The 19,754-nt window shown below is 31.0% G+C and overlaps 1 protein-coding gene across 1 annotated transcript in view; it reads left to right on the forward strand.

Annotated features, from left to right (window-relative positions):
- Positions 1-498: 498 nt before the first annotated feature.
- Positions 499-19,754, forward strand: part of LOC126736990 (chymotrypsin-like elastase family member 1) — a 41,320-nt gene continuing 22,064 nt past the window's right edge. The window contains exon 1 of the mRNA XM_050441685.1: positions 499-733. The gene's annotated coding sequence lies outside the window, so the exon portion shown is untranslated. The remainder of the gene's footprint in view (positions 734-19,754) is intronic.

A 19,754-nucleotide genomic window follows, 5' to 3' on the forward strand; every position in this document is an offset into this window, starting at 1 on the left:
TAAATTCATTTTTATATTTAAACTATTTTAAAATGTATTTATTAACGGTCTCCAGAAGTCTTTACTGAAATTGGGAAATATATTTTTAAATACACACGCTTAGACCATCAGTTTGTCTTAGTTGCTACATAGTTATAAGCAAAAGTAAAATTTCTTAATAATTTCGCGATAATAGTGAGGACAGTAACAATCTAAATATTACGACGATTAAATTTAATACTTGGACTAAAAAATATGATAATTAAATAATTACGAACATACTAGAAATGTTTTTTGTAGCTATTTTGAAGAGGCTACAAGATAAATTTTTTGATTCACGATGGTAGTGTTGAAAGTATTGAAAATATTATTGCGAAATTATTCTGACAAGTGACTGATGGAAAGTTCGAACTTACGCCTCTGTCGGTTATATGTCTATGGCTGTTTATAACCTAGTTTTAAATTCGACTTTGGTTATGTTTACTTTTACGTCTTTTGCACCTAATAAATGTTGGTTTTCTGCTTTTAATTAAACTTTTATCAACACACTTTGTTGGTGTTTCTGTTGCCTAACCCTTCTCCCCTGCCAATAGGTAGTAACTAGATTCACACCATTAATTACTGATGATATCCAATATTTGAAACTATTGAAAGAAATTAAATTGTTCGATCTTTTGCGCATTCCTTTGACGAAACAAAATACTAAATTTCGACAGAGCATCAGTCCACAAGAGAGGCTAACTGTTTTTCTAAGGTAAGCAAACGATTGATTTAATTAGTCCAAACATTTATTTTTAAGTGATATGAAAACATATTTTTTTATTTAACGCAACAAAATAAACTGATTTTATGTTTGATAATATGATTGTAAAAATAAACACTAGTTAACAAAATAGTCCTAAGGAAACACATAAAAAAAATAAACTAAAAAACATATCTCTTCACAAAAAAATGGCCAAGATTAGTGACGAGTCTATGAGTGAGGTAATTGAGTTGCGAATTGTGAATAGTATGTAGACGTTTCCCCGAAGAATGTAGACGATTTATCTTGTACAGAGATGTGTTGTTGCATTGGTGGCTGAAGTGGTACTGTCTCATGAATTTGGGCTGATGTCTTGACTCTCACTAGAAGTTTGTGTTATCAAAGAGGAGGAATTTGATAACATTTGCAATTTGTATGAATTTACTATTTGAAATACTTTATTTTTCACGGTAGCTTGCCATAGTGGGAGAAATGTAGCCGATGTTTTGCCCATATTAATAAAAAAATCTATTAGTGGGCTATTTTCATTTAACGATGGTTTTACAAGATCAAGATGCAGAATACTGGTTCATTGCCGTGGATGTTGGAGCATACGGTAAAAATAGCGATGGTGGGATATTTACTGATTCGAATATGGGAAAAAGTCTTAAAAATGAAACATTTGGAATGCCTAAGGATCGACCAGTTACTGTAAATGGCGAACCTTTACCACATGTAATAGTGGGAGACGAAGCGTTCCCTTGTAAAACTTATTTAATGAGACCTTACTCAGGACGCGGATTGTCACAAGATAAAAGAATTTTCAATTATCGTCTCTCCAGAGCTCGTAGAGTCTCCGAAAATGCCTTTGGCCTTGGATTCTTTGTCAAACGTTTAGAATATTCTTAAATAAAATACAGATTCACCCAAAAAATGCAGATAAAATAATTTTATCTAGTCTTTGTTTGCATAACTTCCTTAGAAATGACAATGTCTTCCTGACCGTACTAGAGCAAAAGAGAACAGAAAATAGCACCAGTTTTTGCAAGTATATCTAACATTGGTTGAAAATGCTCTAATGTAGCAATCAAAATAAGAGATGCATTTAAGGGATATTTTAACTCTGATTCAGGGGCAGTTTCTTGGCAAGAAGATGCAATAATTAATATACAAAATGCTTAAAAATGTTAAATAACCAACTGTAAAGTTATTTTATAATTGTATGGTAATAAATAAAGTAAATTACCCGTTACTTATTAGTTTTAAAAATAGTGCCTATAAATGCCTCATCAATGAGTAACTATGAGTACATTGTATTTAAATGGATAGTAAGAGCAATAACAAGTTAATATAAATTAAACAGTTAATATAAATACAATAAATTAACACTTACCCTTTTCATTAAGTTTGTTACCAATTTTCGTCCAAATTATTTATCTTCCGTGTTGGTTCCTATAACTTTTATGAGCCATGTCTTATAGCTCACTAAATTCAGCCACAAGAACGATAAGTTTATCAATTTTTTCTCCGTCCATAATTTAAACTAAATCACTTCAGACTTTTAAAAAATAAAAACAAACAAGTTAAGAAGAATTGCTGCCTGCGCGCGAATCTTCCAATTCCCACTTGTCCGTCAACAAGCAGAGCGGCGAATTTACGAGCGACTTTCTGCGTGCCAATGCTTCATGGGAAATTAAAATTTTGCAGCGCCGCGCTGCTCTGTTCGGCGCTGCATCGCTCTGCTTAAATGGAAACGACCCCATTGAATTATCCAATTGTAAGCAGCATTTTGCTGCTCTGCGTCGCGCCGCTTGATGTTGCTTAGATGGGAATTGGCCTTTAATGTATCAAAAGAAGGTAAAATGATAAATGTCAGTGGTTCTAAAACAATTACTTTCATAACAAACATGTCTGTCTCGTTTCGATTGACGGATGACATTATTTGTCACAAGATAATTTAAATTTAAAATTATGGAAAAGAAAAAGCCTTTTTGTGGATTTCTAAATCCTCAAGCCAAAAAAATTATATTTAATGTTATTAATTACTTCGAGAACGAAAAAGAAAATAAAGGGTTGCCTAAGAATGTACAAGAAGAAGTAGCTAAAGCGCTTGGAATTAGTTTAAGAATGGTGCAAACGGTTGTATATGAAAACAAGAACAATCTTATTCCCAAGAAGGAAAAAAAATGTAAAAGGAAGAAGTCGAAGGAAGACTGAAGATTTAAGTGAATGTGTAAAAATGGAAGTAAGGGATAGGATTTATGAACTATATAGGCTAAAAACAAATATAACGCTGCCATTTCTGAGGGATGTTTTAAAGCAACGCGGCACTTTGGAAATTGGACTTTCTGCTTTATCAAAATTAAAATTAAAAGCATAGGTTTCCGCTATAAAAAAGACTGCAATAGAAGATATTTGTGTGAACTACCAAATATTGTGAGCCAACGAATAGGATTTTTAAGACAATATACACAAAATGAAAAATCAAAGTTATGGAAAGTGATATTCTTAGATGAAACTTGGATATTTTCAAACGGGAGTGGAATAAAATCTTGGCAAGATGAATCTGTGAAAAGCGTGAAAAGAAAAAAAGGATGTGGTCAGGGAAAACGATTTATTATTTTACATGCCGGGTCTTCAACGGGATTCGTTCCAGGTGCAAGTTTAATTTTTTCTTCTAAGTCTCAAAGTAGGGATTATCATGACAGTATGAATGGCGAAATGTTTGAAAAATAGTTAAAGGAACAGTTAATACCGAACTTGCAAGAACCTTCCTTAATAGTATTAGACAATGCGTCGTATCATTCAAGAATTTTGAATAAGCAACCAAATGGAAGTTGGAGAAAAAGCGAAATTTATGAATGGTTAGTAAAAGAAAATCAGAATCCCTTGCCATATATCGTCGTTAATCTTCCAAACTGACGTATCTCATTTTTCCTAATTGTTCAGGAGAGAAGATTTAAGTTTTATTGATTATTAGGCTGTAAAATTGGGGACTAATAATTTAGTTAAATGAACATACTTTAAACTGTCTAAGAGCGTTAAGATTAAAAACTTTCGTTGGTTTCTTACATTTTTTGAAAAATTTCGGATACGACTATTTATGAGACCAAAATATCTAAATTAAAATCATTTACGCCCATTTTTTCTTTAGATAATACGTCGCTTCAGGCAAATAAAACGAAATTAAAAAACATTTTTTGTATTAAAAAGTTTTTTATTGCAATTTAAAATCAAACAAAGAAATGCACATACTTGTATGAAAAGTTCTTCATAAAAAAGTAGTAAAAAACAAACTGAACAAAGATTTTTTTTTAAATAAATAAACTTCATCCTAAGAATAATACTGTAGGTAACAAAAAACAAAAAGGTCATTCTTAAAACCACTGCCTACTGTCAAAAACGAAAAACAAACAAATAATACAGTTGCGACCTATTTAATGTGGAAGTGAACGATAGAAGTTCTCGTGCTCTTCCAGTCTTATTATGGGAGTCTGACCAATACAGAATGTTTGAAAATCGGAGAACTTCTCCTTGGATACTTTAATAGGTTCTGAATTCAGCTTTCTAGGATGTACGTTGTTAAGGTTGACTTTAAGGCGTTTAAGTGACAATGATTTGTATTTTTCATCAAGATGGCTTGTTTTGAAAAATATCTCATGAGGAGAATTTTTGCTCACCTTAATTACCATAATCTCCGTCCATTACCATCTGCTCTCCAGTAGTTGCTGTTTTTACCGATAGAAGTCTTAAATCTCTTGAAAGTCCAAAAAATCAGTAAATTCAAGGGGGTTAACTTGGTAAGGATGTTGTCTTCTGGCAAGTCTGAAGACTGGATATGGCTGAGAGGGCACGAAAATGTTACCAGCATGGGACTTATTGGAATAATACATTTTAACCTTAGTGTCTATTTTTAATTGTCCACTAAACAACAGTTCTCTAGAAAAGACGACATTTTTTGTCCCGTTTTTTCACAACACAAGCACATCCATCATAAAAACAGTACAATCGTAAACTTAAAATCAACTACAACAAGCAACAACTGCACGCTGCAACGAACTGACTATCTAACACCGCATTTTATCCAGTCTGCAATGATTACGCACTTGGATTATTATTCCTGTCAGAACTCGTAAACTGAGTTACGCCTGAAGTGGTTGGATATGTTTAAAAAAATAAATATCTCACAAACTCTGACGTATCTCGACTTACGTCTGTTTGTGAGAACTAAAATGTAAAATATTTTGATATACGACAAAATGTCTTTCATTTTACCAACGAACCAATGCGAATTGAGTTACGCTACTTTGTGAGATGAAAATTTACTTATTTAGAAGCAAGTTGCTGTAAAAATCACAAATTCGCATTTTTATGAGATGCGTCAGTTTGGAAGATTAACGACGATATGCTAAAATACGAACTTCTTTCAATTGCAAAATCGCTGAAAAGACCAAATATGCTGTTGATGAAATAGTACGTGAATATGGCCATGAAGTTTTAAGATTGCCACCATACCATTGTCAGTTTAATGCCATTGAGCTTATATGGGCAGGATCAAAATCTTATTATGAGAAGCATGTGGGTGCTGGGCTTAGATCTGACCAGGTTGAAGCTGTTTGGAATGAGGCATTGAATCACATCACAAAAGAGTATTGGCGGAAATCAGTGGATCACACAGAAAACATTATTAGAACCTGGTGGAAGAGAGAAAAAGTACTCGATATCCAAGCTGAACCATTGATCATTGCTCCATTTGAAGAAGATTCGAAAAATGACGAAGAGTTTTCTAGAGATAATTACTTTCTTTTTTTAGTCAAATTTGTTACTTCATTTTTACACATTCACCTAAATATTCAGTCTTCGGCTTCTTTCTTTTACACTTTGTTTCCTGCTTGGAAATAAGATTGTTCTTGTTTTCATATTCAACCTTTTGCACCATTCTTAAACTAATTGCAAGCGCTTTAGCTACTTCTTCTTGTACATTCTAAGCAATCCCTTATTTTCTTTTTCGTTATTAAAATAATTAGTTTTCTTTTTGCATTTCGTTTATTATTTAGGTATGATTAAAAAGTACAAAATTTTTTTTTTAAACAAAGCTAAGTAAATAAATTGGTGAATGCGCTGGGAGATAAAAATGCCCGCCGCATTCACCAGTTTTTTTTTTAGTTATTTTTTTATATTTTTTTGACTTTTAACTGATATAAAAGAAAAGATAACACAACTTTTTTAATTTTCTGTGCATTAACGTATAGATTGGGTCGAACGACAAATAATAAATCATAAAATTAAAATGTCATTTTAAAAGTGAGATTGTAACATGAACTTGCCTTTAAACAAAGAAAGTAGTTTTCTGGTCTCTGACTGCACTGCATCACACACAATACAAATTAATTGTTTGTCATTATACCAAAATGTATAGTTTCCCAATAATTATTACAAAAAAACCCAATCAACATAAACAAAGAAGAAGACAAGATCAAATAATCGTTTAAAATTAGACGATGTGCCCTGAAATCGACAAATTAGTATGTTATGCACATACACAGGGTCATGCTAAATCGTATACTAATTTCTCAAAAATTTAGGTAACAACCATTTTTAAATGAAGGCATTTTTGCTCTCATAAAAAAATATAAAATGCTTAGATTTAGATATTATTGCGTAAAGAAAAATTTGAAAAATTGAGAATTTCGTTTATTTCGGATAATTTCGGGCTTTTTCACGTCATGAAAACCAACGTATGTTTTACATGTCGAATCTCGCATACGTAGTATTCCGCAGACATTTTTACGGCGTTAAAGGCATCACGTCAGTTAATAATTTATAATGGTCACTTTAATATGTCATATGACGGCGTTCAATGTATTGTCAAACTCTCAAGGAAATAACATTTTGGCAGCCACTGATTTTTCAATTTGATTCATATTACGTGGTAACCTTTGAACCCGCACGATAAGAGCGAAGGCGACTATATCCAAGTTCACAAAAAAACTTCACATTCTAAGCAAGAAGTTTTAATTAAAATTCTATAATCCAGGTAAAGAAGCTGAAAATCAAAATTTTAATTTATTTTTTTCGTAGAAGGGATGTGATTTCACTAAATTTTTAATAAACCGTTGAAAAATTAGATTTTAAATATTTAGTCGACCGTAATCATCGCGGGACGATGCTCCCTCCGTTCTCAAACATTCATCTTTCGAAATTACCTTTTGTACCCGCGTTTCTCTTATTAAAGCTTTTCGCACTTTTTTAAATTTAATTATTTTTGCCTTTTTTGGGCCTTTTTTCTTCATTTTTTTTGGCACGAACGTGACGCGCATAATAAAACGAGCATTAACCGAGGTAATTTAAGGATTTTTCGATTATCATTTCAAAAGTATCCACTTATTCATGTTAACATTTTAGGAATTAATTTTTTTTTTAATTTCCTTGCTAAAAGGAAACACTGCTGCAGTTGAGTATGCGTCTGCTAATGAAATTAACATGAGGCAACAAGTAAACAGAGCGAGTACAAAAGGCGCATTATCTATGACAGTCAGAACGTCTGCAAATTAAAATTTTTCACTCGAGAACCTCCCTAACCCTCGAAATATTCAGTGTTTAAATTGTTTTTGCGCTCCGGTAAGCTCTAAAATAGGAAAACCAAATTAAAACGTTGCCTCTTCTTTTGTACTTGTACCGATTTTAATATGTTCCGAGGGCTTTTGTTAGATTGATATACTTCAAAGAGCCGCCAGTTCACCTGCTTTTCTTTTCTCGTTTTTATTAATTAAAAAATGAATTATTTAATATGGGCCCTTTTGTTTTTACCTTCGAGTAATTATCTATGTAATATACTAAAAAAAATTTATTTAATAAACTAATGACATGTTGTAATATTAAATAAATTGAAAGCTTTTCTACTTGACCTTTTGTTGCATAGATACATTAACCGTACTAATAATTAAGGTCAACATAGCAATATATTAATTAAACACATAATAATTGGAATGGAAAACCTTTTAATGGATAAATTTCGTTGTTATAATGTTGTTGCATAATAAATTGAATTCAATATGTTTTAACCAAGAGATGCAAACCTAGCCACTTAAAACATAAAGTTAGGCCACTTTTTTTAAGTTTGGACCTCGATATTTCCAAAACGGCTTAATTAAAAGTAGCTAAATTATATATATGTTGGAAATCAGAAAATTCGCCACTTTTTAACTACGAGGTTATATATGGATAGTGTTATGCAATAGAGTCTTAAGCCACGCGCAAGTCATTTTGAGTAAAACGCGCTTTAAGTTTTAAAGTAAATATACAATATTTCATTAACATTGCGACCACTCAGGATAAAATTTTTGGTAAAATTTGTTAGTATCTGCTTATAGTATATATTTATTTAGTAAAATATGGCAAATATTGCAAAAGGCTTATAAAAAACACTATAATTTTTATTGTAAATATATTTCAAGCAGTTCCATACTTAACAAATGTTTTAAGATACTTAACATGTTATTGCATATCCGTAACCTACTGAACAAAAATAATATACACTACGTTTTATGGCACTTAACGTTATATTACAAAAATTAAATATCGATAAACAAGCATGTTAATGTAAGTCAGCCTAGTTATTATATCGCCGGCTAAAGTATCAAAAATATTATTTCTCTTTAACCTATAATAAGTTCTTCAATAACATAAAATACAAATTCTTTATAAACTATATTTTTAGAACCTTTAAGTATCTAAACTTTAGTAAAAGTAGTACTAGTATTTACTATTGCACGGTTTGAAAAGCAAAACTGTTTGATTTACATTTGATTAAACTATTGAACCTACTTAGATATACTTTTAGAGTCTTTTATTAAAATAAACAAATACATTCTTTTAAAAACACAACGGTTTACACAGCATAGTACCTTAAAATAATAAAAATAATACTTAAATTAATCACTTAATCCATATCAACGTCAAGATCATTCATTTGCTCAATATCAAAATCAATCGAAGCACCAAGTCCCTCTGTATCGTCTACAAAGTCCCCAGAAGCGACACTTTTTAAAAAGTCGTAAAAGCTTCTTGAATCGTTTGGAATTAATTTTAACATTTCTTTTAGGTCTTTGATTTTGGCAGCAGATAGCTCTCGACCATTTGGCCATAATATTGGCATTTCTTTAGTAAATATTGATGTTTTAGCTTTACGACCTTTAGATATTTCAATAGTTTGCGGTTCATCTGCGAGTCCGTTCTTCATAAACAATTTGAACGGATCACTTTTTTCTAATTCTATTTCACAAGTCTTTAACCAAGAGATTTTATTTCTCTCAATATCTATTTTACGATTAGTAATGAGTTTCTGAAGGGAAGATACCGATACAAAATCAGTTTTGTGTAGTCTGGTTACTATAAAAGGATTTTTGCGCCGACAAGTTGTCATAACGTGGATATAGTCATTATCAGTGTATAAACGATTGTGAGTTTTTAACGCACATTCAACATCTCCAAACTCTGAATCGTTTGGCAAAAATGTATGTCCGGGTTGTAAGAATCGTAGCACAATAGTATTAAGAGTTGGGTGATTTTTTGAAGAATATGTTGAAGCATTAAAACCATTTTAATACTGCGGTTTTGTCCGCCACATGAATCTGCCCACAATATTAGTTTGGTAGCTGCAGTTTTCAATAATGCCTTAGGCATGATCCTACCCCTTGGGTTCCGCGGCCCGCTTCATATTTCAACCAAACGTAGAAAAATCCTTTACCGCTACTTCCGCAATGTATTCCTTGATTAAATAAATTCAGCTGTCTTTTGTAGTATATATACAATTCTCGTAGGAAGTCTTGGCAGGCTATGAGTCTTCTCTAAGTCAAAAGTAAGGGTTTCAATGGCAACTTCTGTTTTAGCAAGTTTTAAGTCATTTTTCATTTGCTCTCTTAATTCATAGGCATGTTTTAAGTGAGCATCGTGTTGACCACAGTTAGGTCATTGCCATCTACTGCGTGCATTTTGATTTTAAAGGTGTCGCAACGTAAACACGTATCTTTTTGAGGTTTTTTAAACCGAAGATTAAACGAAGTGTAAAAAATCTTTTTAAATGATTAGCTAAAAAGAGATTCTTGTGATTCTTGATTCAATGTTCTAAGGCTCTAAAATTATATAGTTTTATATAGGTCTTTATAGGTTAAAGATCAATATTTATTTGAAAGTTATATTCAAAGTATTTGCTTTGTTATTCTCTTCAATCTAATGACACTTTAAAACCTATAGGAGGAAAATATTAAAACATTTTACTTTACTGTTACAAAGTAGTTTGTTTCTCAATCCCTTTATGTATAATATAGGTATAATAATGTATAACATTATAACATAATATATATGATCCCAAATATTCTAAATTAGCAAAAAAGACGCATGTCTATAGCTTAACATGCTTATGTCAATTTGATAACTTTCAATTCAGAAAATATTTAAGATGAAAAAATGCAGTTTGGAACAACTTTTAAAGAGATTGGTGAAATTATAAAACCATTTATTATAACCTCCTTTGTTCAATCTTCGAGTAGTTAATGGGACAATTTTTCTTATGTAGGTAAATACTACTCAAAAAGAACTTTAATTTAAAATATGGCAAAATTGGGACAAAAATAGGGTGGTACTATTTTTTTAACCTCTATGACGGTTATTTAAAATCGCATTTTTCTTACTCTTATATTTTTTGAGATATGACACTTCATAAAGTGTATAAATAATTAAAGGTGTCTACGATATATTTGAAAAAATTAACAAATATTGCAGGCATATGAATTGAATATATATTGTTGCACACTTTGGTATTGTCATTATTTAATTATGAAAAATAAAAACATTTTAATCAATAAAAAATACTAAATATCTTTCTTAGGAGAAAACAAAAGTTTTATAAGTTCACATTAATGTGGCTTTTTTGTCTTTGTTTCTTAATTTTTTTTTGTTAATATTAATTAATTTCAAGGATTTTTTTTATAATAGGCCTTACAATTAAATGCATCTACTGCTATCGGTTAGACAGGGTGTCCGGAAAGTCAACAATAATACTGAAGGGGCTGATGGAGCAACTCATAAGCACCCAGAAAAACATAAAATGACCTTAGTAAAAAATCGATGGTTTTCGAGATACTGGCACTTTAGTAGAAGTCACCAAAATCCTACTCATGGATCAGATTTTCGATTGTCACGCCTTAAAAATAGATATTTTTTAGAATCTCTTTTTAGCTATGCATGGATAAACGTACACCCTCTGGATATTTTTCATGGTATAGGTCGTATAATGATTGAGGGTTAAGATTTGAAGACAAAAATTTGGCTGCTGTAGTGTTACGTGTATAATGGGAAATATATCTGGGCATACTATTAATAAAAATTTTTATTGTGGGTATCATTTAATTTTAGTTTAAATGTTTCTTTTAGTTTTAAGTGCTATAATAATTTGGTTTGGTATATTTGACTTAATCTTTTACAACGCGACAACACTGTTAAATCAACAGCGGCACAGTTCTGACGAAAAGGCTCTTGGGCGCAATTAGACGGGCGCGGCCGAAAGAAAAGAGAAAAGAGGAAGTTGAATTGGTCTCAAATCTGGGGCCGGTCGATAAATAATCGTTCAAGGAACGAGTACGACGACATGACGTAAAAAAATGATGAAAAGCCGGAAAAGACGTGAAAACGCGAATCCAGACGGGGTTTGTTTTCTTAAAGAGTATTTTAAGTGAATCCAGATCAAAAACCTACATTATTTCATTTATTTTTTCTTTCGAAGTTGCATTTCTTCCTCCAGAATTGGTTCCACGTTTATCATTAATTGGTTGGTTAGTTCTAGATTTTGATAACGCAAAAATCAATTCGTGTCTGACATATACCTAAAGTCTTAATAAATGTACTTTTACATACTTCGACACCTGAAAAATAGTACTGTCTACTAAACTGTCTTTTAGAATCTGCAGAGTAACTTCTTTTCTTTTTTATTTCTCTAACACCTGCTTGTAATAACGCGCATCTAGCTTCATATGATCCAGCCAACCAAAAATTTTCAAATTTCGCTTGCCGAATCTCTGCAGACACTTTTTCAGTACACTTCTTCCGACAAGTGCAATTAAAATTTGTGAATTTTCTGGCCGCAACTTTTTTCTTCTTTCGAATCTGCCTATTTTGGTCAGGATGTTTTTTTTTTCCTTGCCTAGGTCTACCTCTTGTATTTTCATCGATATTTTCTTCCTCACTAAGCTCATTATTATCCGGTAAAAAATTACGGTCCTGTAATTGTTCTTGAATATCACTGTCGCTATATTGCTCTTCTCCCTCTTCTTGATCGCTCTCGATACTTATTTGAGCATTATTGCTATGGTCACCACTTAAATCGCCTTGGAGAGAAGTTTGTTGATTTGTTGCTTCCTTTGGTGATGATTTTCTTTTGGTGATTGACTGCTTGGATTCATCGAAATCGGCCGGGACATCATTTAAAATCATGTCAGTATCTAGTACTTCCAAACCATTTAATGCTGTATTTAGATAAGAGGCAGAAAGATCTGGATTAGTACCTAAACTTTATTGGTTTGCCAAATTCAACCCACTTAGGTCAAGGTTACTATTTTCAAGTAATGATATGTTGGGTAAACTGCCATCTAAGTCAGGTTCATCAGGTTCAAAAATAGTCACATTTGAACTTTGTGTAAGGCCAGGTTTAATACGAGATGAAGGAGTTCCTATATGGCTACTTGTAATATTTTCTAAAACATTATCCTCAAACTTGTTCATAGAGTTTTTCGCAATATTGTTTTCCAAATTCTGATTATTATAAAATGTTTCTGATAAGGACGTTTCAGGGTAAGTGTTTTCCTTATTATTTTTTTTGGATCTGCAAATTTTCACCATTCGCATGGACCTTGAATTCGATTCCATTCTGGAATAAGAAAATCAGTTTTATGTACCAAAATATTTAATTAATCCAAACTATTTAAATATCATATAACCAATTATATAAAACTACTTTGAAAAACGTATCCTTTATCAAAAACATTTAAATTGTTATACGTAGGTATATACATATTTTTATTGACAGGTAAGTTTCAAAAATATGAAAATAAATCTTTTTTGTTTTTGTTTAAATAATTTTGAGCATTTACAAAAAAAAACCTAATACTTTTTATCACAAAATTTAATACGATCCAGCCCTTTAAGTATAAAATATGCAACCAAAATAACACTTTTTACAATATAAGTTAAGGATCATTTATAGTTATGCAAAAAAGAATTAAATGCCTTAACTTTTTTACGTATATGTATAACGTTTTAATAAATCAATTACAGCGTTTAGTAATAACCAACCAAGTACCTATTATGTACTTTTGTAAAATGGAATAAAAAGCAATCATTTCGCAGTAACGTGTTATAATTTTTATTTTCTAAATATTACAGAAACGAACTAATTTATTAATTTGTACATTTAAATATCATGTGCTGTAGTAAATAGAAAAACAGTTTTTGATATTTAAAAGTTACAGAATAATATTTATTATTAAAAAAACGCATCAAAATATATCGCAGTCCTAACCTTACTTTTTCATACAAAGAAAAATTAAAATAATGTACAATAAATTGCTGGCCTACCGGATATCGGAGTGTCGTCTAAGGTTTTTAATTATTACCACCAACACTAATTTTCACTTTTTATTCACACAAATAACTTTTAAATTGCTTAGGAACAAAAGTTGATGCGAACCAAACAATACGATGTTATGGCTAACGGCCAACTGCCTATTTAGCAACAGAGTGTTAACCCTCATAACATGATTAAGCTGCGTAGAAATGGCGCCATTATATGCTATAAAAAGTGTTAAGGAATTTAACTCTTTATTGTAAAATAAAATATTGGTCAATGTTGGTTATCACGATTTAAAAATAAGAATTTTACAGGGTAAATAAATTTGTATTGCAAAATGACGAAAAAGTGTTTTTTAATAGACTGGTACATATAACTCATTTTTTCAATTTTTGTGGCTTAACATTCTATTGCATAACACTGTCCATGTATAGGGTGTTCCATAAGACAAAACTGACCATCTGTCCAAATTTGACATTTCTAAAAGAAAAAAATTGTTTGGCATTGGACTCAAAAAATGTCAGTCAAACCCGAAAAGTTTTGTATAAATTTTAATTTTTTTACTTTTCACCTAACCCCTGTAGAGGAGGGGTCAATATATGGGAAAAGACCCTGTACTCTAAATAGGTTCTGCAATATTCTGATGAGCCTTTATCAATTTCACTCTACCATTTATTAACTTTTTGCCCTCTACAATTACATCAAGACAGTATTAACCCCTTTTCCCAAAAAGTTTCCCCCCACCGACGAGTTTCCGTTATTATTTCCATTCTTTGTTTCCAACTTTATCTTAATTGAAATGGTAATGGACTGGGTCTTGGAATTTGTTTTCCAAATTGAAAATATCATCTTAATGTTGATTTATAATAACCGGCGAAGGGGGGGTGACGTGGTCGCTTTCGTTTCTGATTAAAAGTTTCTGAGCCGCAAGAGTGTTGGGCCTCGATTTTCTGGCCGGTGACGAAATAATAAAATAAAGAGCTTTTAGATCTTAGATATTTATTAAGGAATTTCGTAAGATAAATAACGTTTTTAGAATGAACCTTTGACCCATTTTTTGCTCAAACACGTGGGGTCTCTGGTTTGTAGAGAGTTTAATTATGTAGGATAATTATTACTTCATGGCAATTTAGGCCTTAATAGAGACATGAAATGTGGTAGAAATCGAAAAGTCTACTTTTGGCATATTTTTTTTTGCCTAAGAATTCCTGTAAATGCCAAGCATCTTTGCCGGTATGATATGATGCGTAATAATGATATGACATAATAATATGTAGACTTTCATATGTAGACAGTTTAAATACGTTTTTCGTTTGTATAAAGTCTAATAGAATAATAAAAATAATAATATAATGTCTTTATTCAGCAAAGATTAGCTACAAGCTACTCTAAAAAAAAAATTAAAAAAAATAAATTAATTAAATAAATAAATAAATAATAATTGCAATTGCAACTATACTTATACATTATAATTCACCATAAATATAACAACCAACTTTGCATAAACTAGCAGTCCCCCAATAAACAATAAACAAGATACCTCACCCCATGATTCTTCCAAAAATAAATTTTTTTAATTTCTTTTAAATGTATGTGAAATGTTATTTAACATAGAATTCTGACTATTATAAAAAAGATCAATATTTTTTAACAGAGACAGGAAACACATTGAAAAACTATACTTTATAATAAGATATCCCGTTAGGCGATCTTTAAATCCTCTGAAATGGTGGTACCAAGGAGCCATTGTTCCTGGTATATTGTGACTGAATATCAGCATAAAATGTAGATTTTTCAGGATTCTCCCTAACACTAGAGAATACATTATAAGTTGCAGAAATTACAAGTACCATAACAAAAAAAACTGAAATTAGTGTAAGATTGATATATTTCTTTTTTAATTTTATCTTAATGTACAAATTTATTGCTACTTTTAATTGAACAATAATATGCCAGAATCAATGGAAGTGTCAAAGGACAATTTGTTTGAAAACTCGCTCTCTTCATCAATCTGTACAATAAATATTTCATTAGACCATAATTTAATTTCGTTTGCATACAAATTTTTACAACACACCTTAAAGTATTTTAGTAGGTTATTGAGAAAGTAGTAATTTTATTATTTTTATTTTTTTTATTAAAAAAAACAATAATAATAAATAGAGGGTTTTTTTGACATGGAATCAAACCCTGGGCCGTATATCTAATACCAATTTTAAACCATTTAACCCCTGATGTCCACTGTGTCCGAAACATGTAAGGAATTTTAAATAACTAAATGTTTAATAAATAAGTGGAAGAATATTGCAGGATTTTCTTTTTACCTTAACCCATGACTCCACTGCAAGTATGGACTATTTCTTCACTAAATTATTAATTTTGGACCCCATGACCATTGGAACAATATGTGCTTTGTACTTAATGTGTATTTACTTGTACTAAATTTGTCATCTAAACGATAAAAACATGTAAACAATTTCATCATAAATATTTCACCTCTTCCGGCTTAATTAATGGCATTTGCCATAAAATTTTCTTATTTTGTCGTTGTTCGGCGTTGCCTCGAAGCAAATATTTGCCTCATTAAAATTTATTTCTTTCGAAAAGTAAGACAAAGTCGTTTAATTACTAGGTAAGGCGAGTGCAAATCTTATAACTTACCGTCAGGATATTTGACTTTTTCTTTTTTAGTAAATTCAATTTTTTAAATTAAGGGAGAAAAACTAATTTTTATTATACTGATTCACTTATCGAGAACTTTAGAAGTTAATTATGTAAATTGCAAAAAAAAATGTATACAACTTTTTTAATTACCAACTTGGCTTGAGCTCGCTTTTAAGCGGTTTCTCTTAAATAAATATTAATTTCGCCCCGGTACTTTCTTTATCCTGACAAAAGGGACAAAGTTTAAAGCAATTAGCGGCTTTTTAAATTAGCGCCGCTAAGTAAAAAATTCCCCCTTTTAGGCAAATAAGTCAAACAAGAAGAAGAAAAAATGGAAACTTCAAACGGGGTTTCCATATACGTGCTCTTCTATAATTATTATAATCATATTGACGTAGAACGCAGTTACTCAGACATCGCTAGTAATAAATTAGTTAATATTTGAACGGGTTGAAGTTTAGTTTCTCGCTTCTGGATCATAGTTTAACCATGGAGTTCAGAGGTGGCAGCTTATTTATTTATAGAAAAGTTTCCAAACTCGAGAAACGCTTCTGATTTACGTTATAAGTTTAAATTATTTATATTGATCTTGATTTTCAGCAGCCAATAAATGTAGAATCGAAATTTGTCATTGTTTTCAAATTTGGATAGACGAAGCAATTTTTAGCGCACAGATGTTTAGTTTTTTAAATAATATGCAAAATGATGTGGATGTTGCGTATTGAAATAATAAATTGATTAAATGCACATGAATTTGTCTCAATAGATTATTTTGTTTTTTCAGCTAAGGCCACAACTTGAGAGAATGAATATGTGCCACTTTCAAAAATCACTTTGGATTCGCTAAACAAGTTGCCAACAATTCAGGTGGATTATATTCAAGTGACTTAACTTCAGCTCGAAAATAGAACCCAACAAGGTCTCAAAAATAAAAATATGGCCAGAAGTCAATGCCTGCAAGTCATTAGTTTTGAAACTTATTTGGCATACTGGGCGCGATTTTAAATTAGCTTCGATTTATGTTGTATAAAATATTCAATTTTTGGACTGCATAAAATCCCTCGAAACACAAACTTTGGTTATCTATAACTCGGTAAAAGTGATTTTTGAAAGATTATACTTCAGTTAAAATGAGGAGCACTAGGCGGTTAATACTAATACACACTATTTAGAAAACGATTATTAACAACCTACTTTGGCTCCCAATTACTTTCCAATTAAAAATTTATTTCCAAAAATCCTTAATTTTATGTGGTCCTCGACACTTGTTAACTTCATGAAGAAAACCGCTTCAAGTAAATATCGATATTGTCATAACATCCATACATCAAGGGATAATAATAAAAACTTAATAAGAAATCTATAATAATTATAAATTATTTAATTTCCTTAAAATTGTTATTTGGGTGATTCTATTATTCACGGAATTTATAAAGATTCGCTAATTAATCCCTAAACAAAAGGTATTAAAATTATTTTTGAAACTAAATATATTTATCTTATTATCTTTTCTCTGGGCAGTGAAAATTATATGAGTTTAAAAAATATTTCTAGTAGAAATGTGTAAACAAATAGTTGAAATTATCACTTGGGGCATTACACCCTTTGGGGCGACTGTCTGTAAACCTAGACGTACATTGATATAAAATGATTAAAACTATATTACAGCTAATATATTTACTATTATATAAATAATCTGTACTTTGACTATCATTGTATGGTATTATGACCGTACATAATTTTTAATATCTAAATTTATTATGCTGTAAACGAAGGCGACCCAAATATATGTATCACTTCCCTGTCACCCTAAACTAGATAAAATTTTTACCGAAATAAAATATTTAACGGCGTTGCCGTAATTTAAAATGCAAATATGAACTAGGCCCAATCTATTATTGAAGTTGTTTTGTTCACATCGTGCACCTGTCAGTGTGTGAAAACATCTTGGTGAGTGCAGACGTATTGATACCAAAGAAATTCTCATTTATCTGTCGTCGATTAAAATAGGGTAAGTTTTATTTTATTACCGGTTTAATTAATGCTGTATTGCATGCGCTTGTTAATCATAAGAGTTATCGATAAAGTTTAGATTTATGTGGTGTATTTGAAAAATAACTGCTAAATATCACTTCCCTGCCGTTTTAGAGACAAGGAAGTGATAAAAATATAGAATATCTATAATAATTAATTTAAAAATTATAGAAAATATATTCCTAGTATTTAAACTTTTATGTATTAATACTACATTTGGATATATTTGCCACTTCACTTTTTTTAAAAGTATTTATTGGTAATAATAGTATTCTCTTGCAGAATTAAAAATGCCAAGAATCAAACAGAAATCCTTAACTAGGGAAGAAATATTAGAAAGAAAAAGAGAAAATAAACGAAAGCGCTATGCTAGAATTAAAAATGATCCAAAAAAACTAGCTGCTTATAAAGAAAAAGATAGACAAAGGTATTTAAAAGAAAAAGCTACTGGGGTACGAAAAACCATCTCTGAAATGACTGAGCGTGAAAAGCGGCAATGCAGAAAGTCGTGGCGGGCAAGATCTAGTAAATATTACAAGAAAAAAAGTGCACCTAAAAAAGAGGCTGGGGAATTCATCACAGCAAATACACCCGTAAGCTTATGTGATGAAGCATTGATTTGTAATTCACCAATCTTATAAATTAATACAGGCCAAGATCAAGCGGTTAAGGACTCGCCTAGATTAAATGCGGCTAGACAAAGATCCATTATCCAAAGGAGAAAACGCAATAAAGAAAAAGATGAGAAAATTCTAAGACTTAAAGCTGAAGTTCGTAAGTATCGAAAAAGAGTTAGCAAATTGCGCAAACAAAAAGAAAAGCTTAAAACAAAGTTATCTCCCACATCACAAATGTACAGAATGGCGGACAACCCTTTCACCCGAGACGAAGTTGTTAAAAAGGCGTTATTTGGAGATATTCTTGAACAACAATTTTCAGTTAACCTCAGCAACCTTAAGACTACACAAGAAAAGAAGACCATCAATAAATTGCTTTTAGGCTTTGTGGTAAAGAAAAGAAAAGTTTGGAAAACAAACCAAAGAATTATAACCTATAAAAAAATATGGAATGCGGACCAAGAAAAAACAAAAATTAAAAATACAACTCAACGACGGCACCTTATGAAGTTAGTTCATACATTCTTAGAAGATGATAAATACAGCAGATTAGGTGCAGGGAAAAAGGAATATATCAAGAGAAATAAGGTTAGGAAACAAAAGAGATATAGGCTTGATACTCTTCGAAATTTGCATCATGAATTTTTAAAAACTGGTAAGGCAAAAATCAGTTATTCAATGTTTGCCAGGCTAACACCCTTTTGGATAGTTGCTCCAAAAGTTGCAGATAGGGATACATGTATGTGTACAATGCACAGCAACATACAGTTACTTGTGACAGCTTTAAATAAAGTTCTTAAGGTGCCAACTTATCAAAATTTGCTGATTACACTCTGCTGCGACCGTTATATTGAACGATGCCTGGAAAGATCATGTGAAAACTGTAACTTGATATCTCTCCCATTCTGTGAACCAATTGATAAATCAGTTCTTGTAAAATATCAAGAATGGAATACAACTTGTGAAAATATAATTGATCCGAAAACCAAGAAAAACCGTCGTCCAGTTATGAAAACAAAAAAATCAACTTATGAAGCTTTTCTTGGGGAATTACTTACAAAATATAAAAACAGCCTGGATAAAATATTTATTCATG

The sequence above is a fragment of the Anthonomus grandis genome, chromosome 1 (assembly GCF_022605725.1).
Source record: "Anthonomus grandis grandis chromosome 1, icAntGran1.3, whole genome shotgun sequence".
In the NCBI taxonomy this organism is placed as follows: domain Eukaryota; kingdom Metazoa; phylum Arthropoda; class Insecta; order Coleoptera; family Curculionidae; genus Anthonomus; species Anthonomus grandis.